The 16,392-nt window shown below is 43.6% G+C and overlaps 1 protein-coding gene across 2 annotated transcripts in view; it reads right to left on the minus strand.

Moving 5' to 3' along the window:
* Nucleotides 1–16,392, minus strand: part of mib2 (MIB E3 ubiquitin protein ligase 2) — a 298,873-nt gene that overhangs the window by 274,610 nt on the left and 7,871 nt on the right. The window contains exon 1 of one of the 2 annotated variants that reach the window (XM_072477843.1): nucleotides 10,230–10,335. The exons of the other annotated variant lie outside the window; for it this stretch is intronic. The gene's annotated coding sequence lies outside the window, so the exon portion shown is untranslated. Of the gene's footprint in view, nucleotides 1–10,229; nucleotides 10,336–16,392 lie in introns of those variants that run through there. 2 annotated transcript variants of the gene reach the window in all.

A 16,392-nucleotide genomic window follows, 5' to 3' on the forward strand; every position in this document is an offset into this window, starting at 1 on the left:
CCGTGTCTGCGTGGGTTTCGCCCCCACAATCCAAAGATGTGCAGGGTAGGTGGATTGGCCACACTAAATTGCCCCTTAATTGGAAAAAATGAATTGGGCACTCTAAATTTATTTTTTTAAATATAATATTCTAGAGTATATTGTAGAATGGCAAATTGATTAAAATCAATGTAAACAACCTCTTTTGTAATACACAAATAATATCTTGAAGAATTGATTCTCCGCATCTATTTTCAAAGTGTTTGTTACAGTATTTAAGCTATCACATTATTTTCATCAGAAAGACATAGAAATTAACAGACAGACAAAGAAGTGATTACATCTTCTGTGGTGTATTTTGTTTAAACTGAGAAACAGGAACTGATTTAATTTATAGTAGAGAATAGAATTCCATTAGAACCCTAATTTTTTCCCCATAAGTGCGCTCGAACCCCTATTTACTGCAATCCAACTTTATGATCCTGTAAGGATAAGCCTGATTAAGAATTGCTACATTTTTGCAGGAGAATAATACATTGTGCACAAATGGCAATAATGTCCTCCGGATATCTAAATACTTACTGTGGAACTTAACCACCAGTGCATCAAGAAAGACCCATTAACTTTTGAATATTGAAGCATTATCTGAATAAGTCAAATAAAGAGTTTAAAAGGGCTCAGCTCATTCAACTGACAGGCACAGTTAATTTCACACTCTACAACTTAAATCAGTATGTCACTTCGAATAACAATAAAATTCTGGGGTTGGCACGGTGCAGTGGTTAGCACTGTTGCCTACAGCGCCAAGGACCCGGGTTCTATCCCGGCCCAGGGTCACTGTCTGTGTGGAGTTTTCACATTCTCCCCGTGTCTGCATGCCCATCCCACCACAACCCAAAAGATGTGGTTAAGTGGATTGGCCACGCTAAATTGTCCTTTAATTGGAAAAAAATAATTGGATACTCTAAAATTTATTTTTAAAAAACAATAAAATTCCAAACAGACAAAATTCCAAACATTCCAAATAGGCAAAACTGCACTATAACACAGGTCAGCGAACCCGGGTCCTCGGCGCCATGAGCTCGGGGCATGTCAACCAATATCAACCAACAGCTTTTAATAGCAAACATTCCCAAATTGAACAGCAGACTGAAAATCCGTTTCATAAAGGTACAAGTATCTTTACATTTAATGACAGCAATTACCTGAGTTAATTTGTAGCCACCTGGGTTGGCCACTTCCCGACTTAAAATGGCGATCCGCAAAGAATGCGGGGAAATTCAGCCAAGCCAGGAAAAATAAGCAGGTGCAAAGTTTCCTGTATATCAGAACTTGCAGGAACCCAGACAGCACTGAAACTAACAACCATCTGCATATTAATGAGCGATCCCCGGGAACAATTGGAAACATTTAAGGTAAACAAGGCCAAGCCAGACTCCTCGGCGCCAGCAGGTGCCAAGACAAAGGAAGGCCAACGGACACTTAGGAACGACCCAGCTATCAGGGAACAGCTCCAGTATTGGAGAAATCGATCAAAGTGATCAGAACGCAGTCCAATCACTTGGAACCAGGTACGGGGTCCGCCCAAAAGGGCATGAAGCCCCTGGGGACTATAAAAAATAGAGTCCCCAAGTTCAATTCGTCCTTCTGGGCAGGGTCTCTCAGCAGCTCGAAACAACCCTTGACCGTGACCTGCCTAGTAGCTGCACCAACCAAGTAAGTCTCCAGTCAACGCACGCTACGAGATAGGCGCTCCTAGCTACCAGTCTATACCTGTTTTGAAGCCTGCAGACTCAGAATCGGACAAAAGGCCATTTGTTCCCCTGACCTGGTGGGCCAGTTCCAAAGCTAAGTATAGGCCTTTTAGTGTTAGAGATAGTCTAGTAAGTAGAGTTTTATACATAAGTAGTGATTGACTGTGTATAATAAATGTGTTTTGATTTGAAACATACTAACTGATGTATTGAGTTATTGATCAGCACTTGAACTTGAACCTCGTGGTGGTATCATAAAGATACCTGGCGATTCTAGAGCAAAGGTTATAAAACAGAGCAAACTAAGTAAAGACACAACGAGCAACATTTACTAAGAGCCAACCAAAGGTTAGCAACAAATTCTAACAAAGTTTACAGCTCGGTTAACTTGGAAAACTTGGAAGTTGCAGGCACTGACTGTCCCTAAACTCAGCTTGGCACCCACAAGACCCACAAGTTGATGATACTTTTCATGGGATGCGAGTGTCACTGGCCAAGTTAGCATTTGTTGTCCATCCCTAATTGCACTTCAACAGAGTGGCTTGCTAGGCCATTTCAGAGGGCAATTCAGAGTCAACCACATTTAGAATCTATGATACGAACCTATAACTGTAAATACACACAGCCATTCTCCCAGTGTCTGCGTGGGTCTCACCCCCACAACACAAAAAGATGCGCTTGGTAGGGAGATTGCCGACGTTAAATTGCCCCTTGATTGGAAAAAATAATAATTGGGTACTCTAAAAAAAATTTTAAGTAAATACACAGCCATTTAAAATGCTTTGTTAAAATTTACAGAGTTAATCTTATGCTGAATAGGCTAATGACTAAAACCTGACTATCAACTTCCCTGTCCAATTTGTAAAGCAAAACACAGGAAATTAGCCTAACTTTTCCAAACACGATTTTAGCAATGATCTCAAATAGGTTATACTGTACAAGTATACCGATTTCAATCTAAAAATCATTAAGAACATTTATATGACATTAAATTACAGGGCAAAGCAATGTCAAAGGGATAATAGGCCAAATGCCTATTTTGTATCATTCTATGATCCTATAATATTGTTCAAATGAAAGATTCAGGCCAAGTGTGAATTAGCAATGTGTGGCGCTACAGTCTGTCATATCCCACATTACCAGCATTCTCAGTGACAGATAGCAGGTTATGATCAAACAGACATGTCATTATTCATTTACAGCATAAAACCACAGCATCCAGAAGCAAATAAATCATTCTTATAAAGCTGCTGAAACTCGAATGTCTGCCTATCAGTATAATTGCAACAATCAGACTGACCAACTGGTCAACACGAGCACATCAACTCCACTCACCGTGTAATGCCTAATGAAGAGCATCCAAACAGAAAATAAAATTCCTCATTCTAGCGAGCTACTGTGAAAGATGTCTATGGCAATTCGACACACAGGAATGATGTTCAACGGGGGCAACAGGACTAGTTTTGTCACAACAGTCAGTGAGTTGGAATCTGAATGAATAGCAACTCTATTGTGTGTCAGTTGTAAGTAAGAAAGGACCAGTCAATTCCCAAGCCATATTTTCACTTCATGGTCATGTAGTAACAGATAGGTTTCACCCAGTTTGAAACAAGACAAACAGCCTGCAAAAAGCAAAGCATATAAACAGCTTACAAAACATCACTTTCCCTGGGGCACATGCTATATTGAAAAAAAACATTACTTGTCCTAACACATTTGACTATGTTAAATATGAAGGTTGTTCAACTGGGGTTGTACTGAAAATAACAGAAAGCAAGAGTCCTGGTTGTGTTTTATGGTGGTGAGCTCTGACATGACAAATGACACAATTGCTGCTGCTGCCCAGCAACAACCATCATTTGTGCCCATCCCAAAAAGAGTTTCACGTCTGTTGGAAGAATGGCTGCCCCTTTTCCCGAATTTGGATTATTTCAGATGATACGAGGTGTGACCATGTTTGATACTTCAAAATACCAACATTCCTAGTCATTTAAAATGTTTTTTTTTTTTAATTTACAGAGTTAATCTTATGCTGAATAGACTAATGAGTAAAACCTGACTAACAACTTCCCTGTCCAATTTGTAAAGCAAAACACAGGCAATCAGCCTAACTTTTCCAAACACGATTTTAGCAATGATCTCAAGTAGGTTGTACTGTACAAGTATACCGATTTCAATCTAAAAATCGTTAAGAACATTACGAGCAATCCCTGTACTAATTTAAGCAGGCTTGTTTGTTTGTTTTTTTAAACTGACTAGGTGGGGAAAAAATATCAAAAGTTAAATTTCACTGCATGTACAATTGTGAAGTTTGAAGTTTTTTGAGAAATTTACTTCGTATTTTTAACCCTCTCTAAGGAATCCATATTTCTAAGACTAATACAGCATGGTCCTGTGATTTAATAAGCTGCGCAGAGCTCAGGAACATTTCAGGTATTTGTACCTTTTTGATGTACGTTTTTTTTTAAAAAAACAACGTTGAACGGAAATATATAGAGAAAACATGATAAATGGACAGCAGGTCAGTGAGCGCCTGTAAAGTGAAAATGAATGTTGTTTTGGTTGTTCTCTTGATAATCCAAAATTGTTAATTGCACTAAATTTAATTACTAATAACTTGGATTGAGCCACATAAATAATAGCACAGTGGGAAATTTATTGATTAAAAATGAATTATGACATAATTCGAATGAAGTGACTGAGTTTAGAGCAGCCTCTCTATCGTTCATCAGAGCTTTCTAGATTCTCACTGGCCTGGGCCTTCCACCACTTCCTGTTGTTACTTCAAATTACTTCAAGCTTTGACAAAGAATCATCCAGACTCGAAACGTTAGCTCCGTTTTCTCTCCCCAGATGCTGTCAGACCTGCTGAGATTGCCCAGCATTTTCTGTTTTCGTTTCAGAATCCAGCACCCGCAGTAATTTGCTATTGTCAGTGGAGTTTATCATCCTTTTCAGCTGGGGAACAGTGTGATTAGAGAGTCAAAGGAAAGAGAGGTACATCTAAAATAAAACTACAAAATGGGATGACAACAGAACAGAAAAATCACGCCAGCAAGTCAGTGGCCAAGTCTTTCTGTAGTTCACTAATACAGACAAATATTAATCTGACAGGACGCCCTAAGTCAACGGCAATCTGGAAAGCGGAAAATTAAAATTGGTTGGAGCACCAGACTGAGGAACTGAGAAATAGGAAACCGATTCACTGCATTGCTATCACTGGCAGGAGAGTGTAATACACAGGGACAAGTTTAAATTGATTATAAATATGCACATAAGAACTTTTGATGGAAAAGTTGACAGGTAGTCAAATAATAAAAAGGGTAATTTAATAAAGAACATATGAAAAGCAGTAGGCCATTCAGCCCATCAAGCCTGCTCCACCATTAAATATCATGGGTGATCAGACACTTCAATGCCTCAGGCCCCAACTTTTTACAATCTATAATAAGCGGATGCACAGAGTAGAAGGTAATTAGTAGATGACAGCAAGTTACAATGAGGAAATAAGTAATTTACAGAAGTATATGATTAGGTGAGGTGAGTGAACCAAAATTCGGCAGATGGAATTTAACATGGATAAGTGTGAGGTTATCCATTTTGGTCAAAGGAACAAAAGGCAACTTATTATTTAAATGGGAGAGAAACTTCAAAATGCTTCAGTACAGAGGGGTCTGAGTGCCCTAGTGGACGAATGGTAGACAGTTAATATGTAGGTGCAACAGGTAATAAGGCATTTTGGCATTCATTGCTAATGGAAAAGAGTATAAAAGTAGGGAAGTGCTGTTATAACTGTATAGGGCATTGGTGAGACTGCATCTGGAGTACTGCACACTGTTTTGATCCCCTTTCTTAAGGCTATAAATATAATAGAGACTGTTCAGAGAAGGTTCACTAAATTGATTCCATTAACGACTTGTCTTACAAGTAGAGATTGAGCAGTTTAGGCCTTTCCTCACTGGAGTTTAGAAGAATGAGAGGAGATCTAATGGAGGTATACAAGCTGCTTAAGGGGATTGACAGCATAGACGTAGAGTGGATGTTTCACTTGTTGGATGTGAAAGGGGTGGCAGGTTTAAAAGAAATGAGGAGGGATTAGTTCACTCAAAGGGTCATTAAATCTGTGGAATCACTAAACAAATTTGAGGTAGGTAGGTTTTTAATTGGCAGTCCCTTTAAATCAATTGTTCAATTACTTTCAAGCACGCACTACAATAAATATACAAAAGGAGCCAACTAAACAGCTAATTTACAATTTCTAATGGAAGGATGTTTTTAAAAATACATTCTAATAAACTTGATCAAGTAACCCACACAGAATGAAACCACAATGTTTCTCACCTAATTTCCTCCAAAATTATTAAGTGCTGAAAACTGTTTATTGTGGAGAATGTTTTTTTTTTAAATGTAATTTTCTTAAACTTGTACTCATCATTTATTGTATCCTCAGAAAAATTATAGTTTTGCAACTGATGAAAACCATTTTATTCATTCGAATTTCAGAACATTATGCTGGTATTTTCAGTGTGAATGGAAAGGTAGATGGCCCTGTTTGTAGGATGAGGGCTACGTTTGGTTAATACAATCCAAAGAAAAACTGAATTCATCCACATTACTAAAATAATAGAATTCTTTGGTCAAGATAAAAATTTGCTTTTGATTGAAGTGTGCAGCCGAACTGGTATTTTTGCCACTATAGTAAATTTGGAATATTCGTCACCCATCAAAGTGAACAAAAGCAGGCAATGGCCCACTGTTGTTTCAACAGAGTACGGTAATCAAGGCACTTTTCCCCAGGGAATAGGAGAAAGTGCAGCCATCTGGGATGGCCACGTCTCGATTACAAAATGGACACTTGCAAAGAATGCAGGGAAAACTGGACAATACCGAAAAAGCAAGCAGGTGCAAGGTCTGTCTGTTGATTAGAGCCTTAGCTCTCAGACAGGACCGGTACTGCTAAGCCATTTACATACTAATGAGCCAACCCCGGGAACAAAAGGCAACATTTAGGTAAACAATGCTAAGCCAGACATCCCGGCGCCAGAGGAAACTAAAACAAAGCAAACCAACGGCCACATAGGACACACCCAGCAACCAGGGAACCCACCCCTCTATTGGAGGAAAATCGATAGGAACAATTGGGAAACAGCCCAATTAATTGGGGCCAAGTTCAAGGCCCGCCCAAAAGCGCGCGAAGCACTTTTGGGGTATAAAAAGGATTCCCCAAGAGAGTATCGCTCTCTTGGCCTTGGCTCTCAGCGAGGAGAGACCTGCCTAGCAGCTACGCCAGACCAAGTAAATTCCAAGTCAACGCACGCTACGAGATAGGATTAACAAATTGATTTCTATTTTTACTTGGGCTGGTTAAGACTCCTTGGGTTCGCAGGGCGTTTTTTGCAAAGGGGTATTTGGGTACTTTAATGTGCGCAGTTTTGTACGCAAGGAGCTTTCTTCATTTATTCTGATTCCGTCACCTTCCCTTATGGAGAGGTTAATCAATTGTTGTTTTGAATAAAAATATTTTTAAAAAGAGAATGGTTTCCTGGGCAGCCATCTTTGTTAATTTCCATACGTCATCATTTCTCAAAGGAGCACTAACAAAGGATGACCGGTCTCAGTTTAGGTAATTATACATGGCACTGTGAATTGAAATAAAGGGAGAGTCAAGAATAATTCAGCAGCAATGAAATGTGACTAGCAGAATAGGTTTACGGCTGCATCTAACCAGAGCAAAACAAAACAACTACCTAAATCTTCTGAGTTGTACTAAACTTAATTATTTTGCAAAGCTCCATTGCTCATGAATGAGAAGTACGAAATTTAAAGATTGCACAATAACATTTCTCTACAATCTCTGTACTCCAGCACAGTTTGCTCGCTGCATAAAAGGTCTTGAAAATACTAAACAAACCTCTAAAAAAAGATAATGATGCCAATAACAATTACTAGAATATTGTTGTTGCATATGTGCCACAACAAATCTGTAATATCGCACCAAGAAAAATGAAACTAAATGGACTGCAGAATCAGGACTGCAGAATCAGAATTTATCTATAATCTTATTAGAAAGGCTTTCATCTGCAATATATTTCCTTCCCAAAAAAACTTTACAAACTGCTGATCTTATCTATGTAAATATTCATATCTGATAAGGCGGCATGGTGGTGCTGTGGTTAGCGCTGCTGCCTCACAGCACCGAGGACCTGGGTCGATCCCGGCTCTGGGTCATTGTCTGTGTGGAGTTTGTGCATTCTCCCAGTGTCTGCGAGGGTCTCACCCCCACAATCTAAAGATGTGCAAGGTAGGTGGATTGACCACGCTATACTGCCCCTTAATTGGAAAATAATTGGGTATTCTAAATTTATATTTTTAAAAAGCAAATAAAAAAGATAAAAATATTCATGTCTGGTGTAAATTAGCTCCTATCAATTTTTACAATTGAGGTATACAAGATTATGTTTTGGGACTGTGTCGTTAATTTAGGGTAAAATGAAGGGGGGGGGGGGTGGTCAGATGACCTGTTCTGAAATCACCCTGACAGCAAGTCTTTGTGGTTGATTTGTTTGTTAGAGATTAATGGGGCCCCAGATCATTTTACTGGCAAGTGCAAGGGGCTTACACTTGGAAACAATTGCAACAGCTTGCATGCTAGACTGAGTCTCCAAAGTCCAGACGGCTTGGGTCACTGTCTGTGTCCGCGGAGTCTGCACATTCTCCCAGTGTGTGCATGGGTTTCCTCCGGGTGCTCCGGTTTCCTCCCACAGTCCAAAGATGTGCAGGTTAGGTGGATTGGCCATGCTAAATTGCCCTTAATGTCCAAAATTGCCCTTAGTGTTGGGTGGGGTTACTGGGTTATGGGGATAGGGTGGAGGTGTGTACCTTGGGTCGGGTGCTCTTTCCAAGAGCCGGTGCAGACCCGATGGGCCAAATGGCCTCCTTCTGCACTGTAAATTCTATGTTTACAAGTGTTTAAACTATCATTTTCTTGAACAGCTGTGCTTTAAGCTGTCCATTTAGTTCCAGGATGAAAATAAGTTGGACTGTCAAGCATGGCTAATCAGCATTTCAACTGGACACAAGGCCCGTGAGATTAATGCCATGATGGAAATGGGCTTTCAGAGAAGGGTTTCCAAGATATCCCTGAAACCTCACAGGCTCAGTTATTCTACTAGGATCCAGGAAAGGGAGAGCAGCTAAATGCAGCAAGTCAGTGTACCATGCAAGAATGCCGGCAGTGAAGGAAGCTCCCATTCAAATAATAAAGACTAAATTTGTGAGAAGTTAAAACAAGGCAGGAAGATTTGCCTAGCTTTAGTTAGAGGGAAAGGTCTCCAGGAAAATTTGCACCTTGGAGACAGTTCTGGAGTTCAAAGTTTCCAGATTGGGAAAGGAAAAGATCAGAAGTAAACATTAGGAGGTAAAATCATTAAGGACTGGTTCCAGGAATACGGAATACCTATTTAAAGAGCAGTAGTAATGTACAATATACCAGACTTTTTTAACGTGTTAAAAGTTCTGTTCTGCAGTCTGAAATACTAGTTGTCTACTAAAATAGTGTTTGGTCAATAGTGCTTTTAGTCTGTTTGTTACAGTAAACACCTTTGACAGTGAAATCTTGATGTGTCATCCATTCAGGTATTAACTGGAAGTTTAAATTTCTTTTTAAAGATTATCGGTCTCTTCGGGGACCATAGCACAATGTGCAATTAGAGCCTCTGGCTTGGAGATGTCCCTGTATTATAGTTGTTCCAGAAATCAAATTATTTTCTGAAAATATTTTGTGCCTCATTTGTACCTCAGTAACTAAAATTCCTAAATATCCAAAACATATTTTGGAATAAAATTTTCATATCATCAATAATCTTTTAATGGCTTCAAATTTACAGATCATTCATCTCTGCCCTTAACCTGGCTTTCAAATTAATGCTTTTGTCCAGAGCTCTAATACCGTGAACTTGGTTTTCTATTCATCTCCTAGAGATACACTGGCTGCTTAACCACTGGAATATTTTTATTTTTCAATAGCCTCACTTGCCAAGCTCTCTTCAATGCCCCTTGCCCCACTGCTTTTACATTATCCTCACAAAGCAACTGCCCATTTCTCTTTCAAATGTCCATAAGTAGTTGATGCTAAATCATTGAATATATTCAAGAAGCGGCTAGATATAGCACTTGGGGAGAATGGGATTAAAGGTTATGGGGAGAAAGCAGGATTAGGCTTTTGAATTGGATGATCAGCCATGATCGCGATGAATGGCGGAGCAGGCTCAAAGGGCCAAAAGGCCTCCTCCTGCTCCTATCTCCTATGTATCTATAACCTCTGAGCGCCCCACTGACCACCTGCCTCTCATGTCAATTGTCAACTCTCTTCTGTAGAGTAAAGCTTGCTCATAGTGACCTGCAATGAAAACCTCACTTACACTACTGTTTGATGGTAGATGACCTCAGATTGGTCCAAAGCCTGCCTACTTTCTCCACTACTTACAACTTGCCTACCTGAGCTCTTTAACTGTCTTTTCTTCATTGCTGCCTCTCTCAAACGCTGGGCAATCACCCAGCTTACCTGCACTTCCTGATCGTCACCACCTTTCATGGCCTGTCAAATGTCATTGGGACAGATGTTAGCATAATGCGATATCAGGTAGATGATTGAAGTCAATCAAAATTAAAATTGAGACAGATATTAAACAGGCTGTTGACTCATTGCCACCGCAAAGGCAATGCTCCAGGCACCTTTACGGCACAGCAGAGAGATGTTGCCAGTGCCTGCTTTCTCCGAATTAAAATTTTAACATATTACCAGAAACGTTTTCAACAATCGTATACAAAAACCAATATATAATCTGCCATCTAACAATCAAGAGAGTGGACCTGCACTCTGCACCGAGCGCTGCCTTGCTACATCAGAGTGTAGCTGGAGTTTGGTGAAACAGGGAGTTAGGTGAAATAGGGATAAACGGAGACAGCTGGACCCACGAGGGACTCCTCTACTCGGCACCAGTCTAAGTTTGAAAATCAATGCAGGAAATGGCATCACAGTAAATTGGTAAATTCATTGGCTGATAAGTATTGCAAAAGTGTATCTATTGTAAATTGCTTTCAGATTAAAAGGTAAAAAGGAGAAATATTTTAGGTGACGAAAACTAAAAACCCATCGGAACTTTTTTTTTAATTAAAAATTTATAAAATAAAATAGAGATGAAAGGCCAGGCGACGTGTTGGATCTGAATGATGTGGGAGCTGGTGGACACCATCGTGGTTCCCAGTGAACACAACTGTAGTAAGTGTTGGTTGCTCGAGGAACTTCGGCTCAGAGTTGATGGATTGGCCATGCTAAATTGCCCCTTAATTGGAAAAAAAAATAATTGTCTACTCAATATTTTTTTCTTTTAAAAGGTTATGGTAACCCTACACAAAACACAGTTTTTTTTCTCAGCTGGAGTATTTGCTTCCAGTTCTGGACACCACACTTTAAAGGGTGTGAAGGCATTCAAGAGGGTGCAGAAAAAATTCACAAGAATAGTCCAGGGATGAGGAACTGGAGTTGCGTAGGAAGATTGGAGAAGTTGGGTCTCTTCTGCTCGGAGAAAAGGAGCTGGAGAGGAGATTTGGTAGACACACTCAAAATCACGACGGTCTGAAATTAAACATGAAAAACCGTTCCCATTGTGGAAGAATTAGGAACCAGATGACTCACATTTAACGTCATTGACAAACTGAGGAACAATGCCTCACAGCGAGTGGTTATGTTCTACTATACGCTTCCAGTGTGTGTGGAGGGGGGGGGCAGGCCTAATCAAAGTGTTCAAGGGGAAATTGGATCGTTATCTGAAACGGAAGAGGGCCGGTACAAACAACAGTTTGAAGGGCCTTCTTCCACGCTGACGCCGTTCTAAAATTATATGTATTAAACCACAAAATCATAGCTCAAAAACCTATCTACAAGGTCATTAGCACAACAGAAAACATATCCTCCAATTTAACATGAGCACAGGAGATATGCTAGTAGAATTTAAAATGCACCAAAGTCTGAGAGTGAAAACATTTTTTAAAACCTCGCAGGTTGTGCGGACCTGCTGCAAACCAAGTAATTTCAATCAGACACCAGTGACCAACACACGGGGAAGCCTGCAAGGGCATTCAATCACATTCATCATCAGCCATAAACTCAATAGTGTTTTGCAACCAAACATGATTGATTTGACATTGGTGCAGATGGATGGTAACAACTGTTCTGAGTTTCACCATCATTCAACCTGAATAACCGAGGTTCAAATCACGATCCAAGGAAGAAACACAGTTCAAGACGCACATCTGAAAAATCACAGTGCACCAGTTTCTAAGAAGGCCCACCCATCCTTTTCCTCAGTAGAACAAGCAGAGTAGCGCACGGATCATTGAGGAATTGTTAAAATAACTTGGGTCGAGTCCAAATTGTGCTCAAGGTGCCTGCAACATTGACACAGTCCTTCTATTACCTGCTCCCAGTACTTCTGATATGCTGATGATAGAATGTCTGGTAGTAACTGGTTCACAGTCACTTCACAGGGAATTAGGGAAAACCATGGGCTGGATTCTCCGCACCCTCACGCCGAAATCGCGGCAGGCACGGGGGCGGAGAATCCATGTTCCCGCAGGAAATCGGGACCGGCGCCGGTTCCCTAATTCTGTGGGCCCCAAAAAGAGGCGTACACCGCCTGGGACCTACCTGGGGGCATTGCCAGAGGCCCACTCAGCCATTCTCTGCCCCGACCAGCCGAAGTCCCGACGGGGTGGAACTAATGTGCTCCAGCCGGTCGGGATACTCACGTGGCGGCTGCGAATTCAGTCCACGGCTTGCTGAGGAGAGTGAATAACAGGTAAGCTCTTTCTTTTTTTATCTAGAGGGGATGGCAGGGAAGGTAGTGCAATGTTCCTCCTGCAGAATGTTTGAAGTGAGGGACGCCGTCAGTGTTCCTGCTGATTTCATCTGTGGGAAGTGCATCTATCTCCAGCTCCTCAGAAACCGCGTTAGGGAACTGGAGCTGGATGAACTTCGGATCATTCGGGAGGCAGAGGTGGTCATAGATAGAAGCTTCAGGGATGTAGTTACTCTGAAGAATAAAGATAGATGGGTGACGGTGAGAGGGGCTGGGAGGAAGCAGTCAGTACAGGAATCCTCTGTGGTCGTTCCCCTTAGTAACAAGTATACCGCTTTGGATACTGTTGGGGGGGGGGGGGGGGGGGGGGGGGACTTACCAGGGGTAAGCCATGGGGTACAGGTCTCTGGCACAGAGTCTGTCCCTGTTGCTCAGAAGGGAAGGGGGGAGAGGAGTAGAGCATTAGTCATTGGAGAATCCATAGTTAGGGGGATAGATAGGAGATTCTGTGGGAACGAGAGACTCGCGGTTGGTGTGTTGCCTCCCAGGTGCCCGGATGCGTGATGTCTCGGATCGTGTTTTCGGGATCCTTAAGGGGGAGGGGGAGCAGCCCCAAATCGTGGTCTACATAGGTACCAATGACATATGTAGGAAAAGGGATAGGACTGTAAGGCAGGAATTCAGGGAGCTAGGGTGGAAACTTAGATCCAGGACAAACAAGAGTTATTATCTCTGGGTTGTTACCCGTGCCACATGCTAGCGAGACGAGGAATAGGGAGAGAGAGGAGTTGAACACGTGGCTACAGGGATGGTGCAGGAGGGAGGGTTTCAGATTTCTGGATAATTAGGGCTCATTTTGGACCAGAGGGGTACCAATATCCTGGGGGGGAAATTTGCTAATGCTCTTCGGGAGGGTTTAAACTAGTTCAGCAGGGGCTTGGGAACCTGAATTGTAGCTCCAGTATACAGGAGGTTGAGAGTAGTGAGGTCATGAGTAAGGTTTCAAAGTTGCAGGAGTGTACCGGCAGGCAGGAAGGTGGTTTAAAGTGTGTCTTCTTCAATGCCAGGAGCATCCGGAATAAGGTGGGTGAACTTGCGACATGGGTTGGTACCTGAGACTTCAATGTTGTGGCCATTTCGGAGACATGGATAGAGCAGGGACAGGAATGGTTGTTGCAGGTGCCGGGGTTTAGATATTTCAGTAAGCTCAGGGAAGGTAGTAAAACAAGGGGAGGGGTGGCATTGTTAGTCAAGGACAGTATTACGGTGGCAGAAAGGACGTTTGATGAGGACTCGTCTACTGAGGTAGTATGGGCTGAGATTAGAAACAGGAAAGGAGAGGTCACCCTGTTAGGGGTTTTCTATAGGCCTCCGAAAAGTTCCAGAGATTAGAGGAAAGGATTGCAAAGATGATTCTGGATAGGAGCGAAAGCAACAGGGTAGTTGTTATGGGGGACTTTAACTTTCCAAATATTGACTGGAAACGCTATAGTTCGAGTACTTTACATGGGTCCGTTTTTGTCCAATGTGTGCAGGAGGGTTTCCTGACACAGTATGTGTCAACGAGAGGCGAGGCCATATTGGATTTGGTACTGGGTAATGAACCAGGACAGGTGTTAGATTTGGAGGTAGATGATCACTTTGGTGAGTGACCACAATTCGATTACGTTAACTTTAGTGATGGAAAGGGATAGGTATATACCGCAGGGCAAGAGTTATATCTGGGGAAAGGCAATTATGATGCGATGAGGCAAGACTTAGGATGCATCGGATGGAGAGGAAAACTGCAGGGGATGGGCACAATGGAAATGTGGAGCTTGTTCAAGGAACAGCTACTGCGTGTCCTTGATAAGTATGTACCTGTCAGGCAGGGAGGAAGTGGTCGAGCAAGGGAACCGTGGTTTACTAAAGCAGTCAAAACACTTGTCAAGAGGAAGGAGGAGGCTTATGTAAAGATGAGACATGAAGGTTCAGTTAAGGGGCTCGAGAGTTACAAGTTAGCTAGGGAGGACCTAAAGAGAGAGCTAAGAAGAGCCAGGAGGGGACATGAGAAGTCTTTGGCAGGTAGGATCAAGGAGAACCCTCAAGCTTTCTATAGATATGTCAGGAATAAAAGAATGACTAGGGTAAGAGTAGGGCCAGTCAAGGACAGTAGTGGGAAGTTGTGCGTGGAGAGAGATTATTGTAGGCTTGTTGGAGCACATGACTGTTCTTCCAGGTTTTCTTGCATCCATGGTCAATTTCCTCATGTTGGACGTTTCAATTAACCGCACCAAAATATTAGTTAAAGCAGAGATCTTGGATATAAGGAGCCTAATTGAACTGGGCCTTCAAGAATGATGCATCCATCAATAAATTTATCAAATTCTGCCCCAATACATTTGGTTGATGAGCTCGTGCCGAGACCTATTACCAATGACATTGCTCAACCAAGACAATACTGGATATTCCAGGATCATAATTGTGATGAACTAACAATTCAGATCTAATCTAATCCCACATGACAAGTGAGGGATTCAATAAATCTAGTCATTCACAGACCAGTACAAAATAAAGTGACAATACAGATTATTGCAAAATCTCACCAAGTTAATGGGCTTTACGGTCAAATGGGCACAGACATTAGCAACACTCGCACCGCCTCACCACCACCATTCCCTCATCGCCCTCCTCTACCCCACTAGCACATCCTCCTCACCCCTCCACCCACCTCCACACCCTCCCTACTCTTACCTCCCCTCCCCCATCCTGGACCGCCCTCCCAACTCACCCCTCACACCTCCACTTCCTCGCCCCGTCCTCCTACCCCCTCCCTCCCCATCCCCTCCGCACCCCTCACCCTCCCTACCCCAGCCCACCTCTCTGCCCTCTCCCACCTCCCCTCCTCCTCCGCCTCACCCCCACCCCCACCCACCTCCTCTCAACCCCCTCCTCCTCACCCCCAACCCCCGTCCTCCCTCAACCCCCTCTCCTCCCTCACCACCCCTCTGCTCTCCCTCACCACCCCTCTGCTCACCCCCCCCACCCTCTCCTCACCCCCCCACCCTCTCCTCACCCCCCCCACCCTCTCCTCACCCCCCCCCACCCTCTCCTCACCCCCCCCACCCTCTCCTCACCCCCCCCCACCCTCTCCTCACCCCCCCCACCCTCTCCTCACCCCCCCCCACCCTCTCCTCACCCCCCCCACCCTCTCCTCACCCCCCCCACCCTCTCCTCCCGCTCCTCACCCCCCCACCCTCTCCTCCCGCTCCTCACCCCCCCACCCTCTTCTCTCTCTCCTGCCTCCTGGCCCCCCTCTCTCTCTCTCCTGGCCCCCCTCTCTCTCTCTCCTGGCCCCCCTCTCTCTCTCTCCTGGCCCCCCTCTCTCTCTCTCCTGGCCCCCCTCTCTCTCTCTCCTGGCCCCCCTCTCTCTCTCTCCTGGCCCCCCTCTCTCTCTCTCCTGGCCCCCCTCTCTCTCTCTCCTGGCCCCCCTCTCTCTCTCTCCTGGCCCCCCTCTCTCTCTCTCCTGGCCCCCCTCTCTCTCTCTCCTGGCCCCCCTCTCTCTCTCTCCTGGCCCCCCTCTCTCTCTCTCCTGGCCCCCCTCTCTCTCTCTCCTGGCCCCCCTCTCTCTCTCTCCTGGCCCCCCTCTCTCTCTCTCTCTCCTGGCCCCCCTCTCTCTCTCTCTCTCCTGACCCCCCTCTCTCTCTCTCTCTCCTGGCCCCCCTCTCTCTCTCTCTCTCCTGGCCCCCCTCTCTCTCTCTCTCTCTCCTGGCCCCCCTCTCTCTCTCTCTCTCTCCTGGCCCCCCTCTCTCTCTCTCTCT

The sequence above is a fragment of the Scyliorhinus torazame genome, chromosome 16, assembly GCF_047496885.1.
Source record: "Scyliorhinus torazame isolate Kashiwa2021f chromosome 16, sScyTor2.1, whole genome shotgun sequence".
In the NCBI taxonomy this organism is placed as follows: domain Eukaryota; kingdom Metazoa; phylum Chordata; class Chondrichthyes; order Carcharhiniformes; family Scyliorhinidae; genus Scyliorhinus; species Scyliorhinus torazame.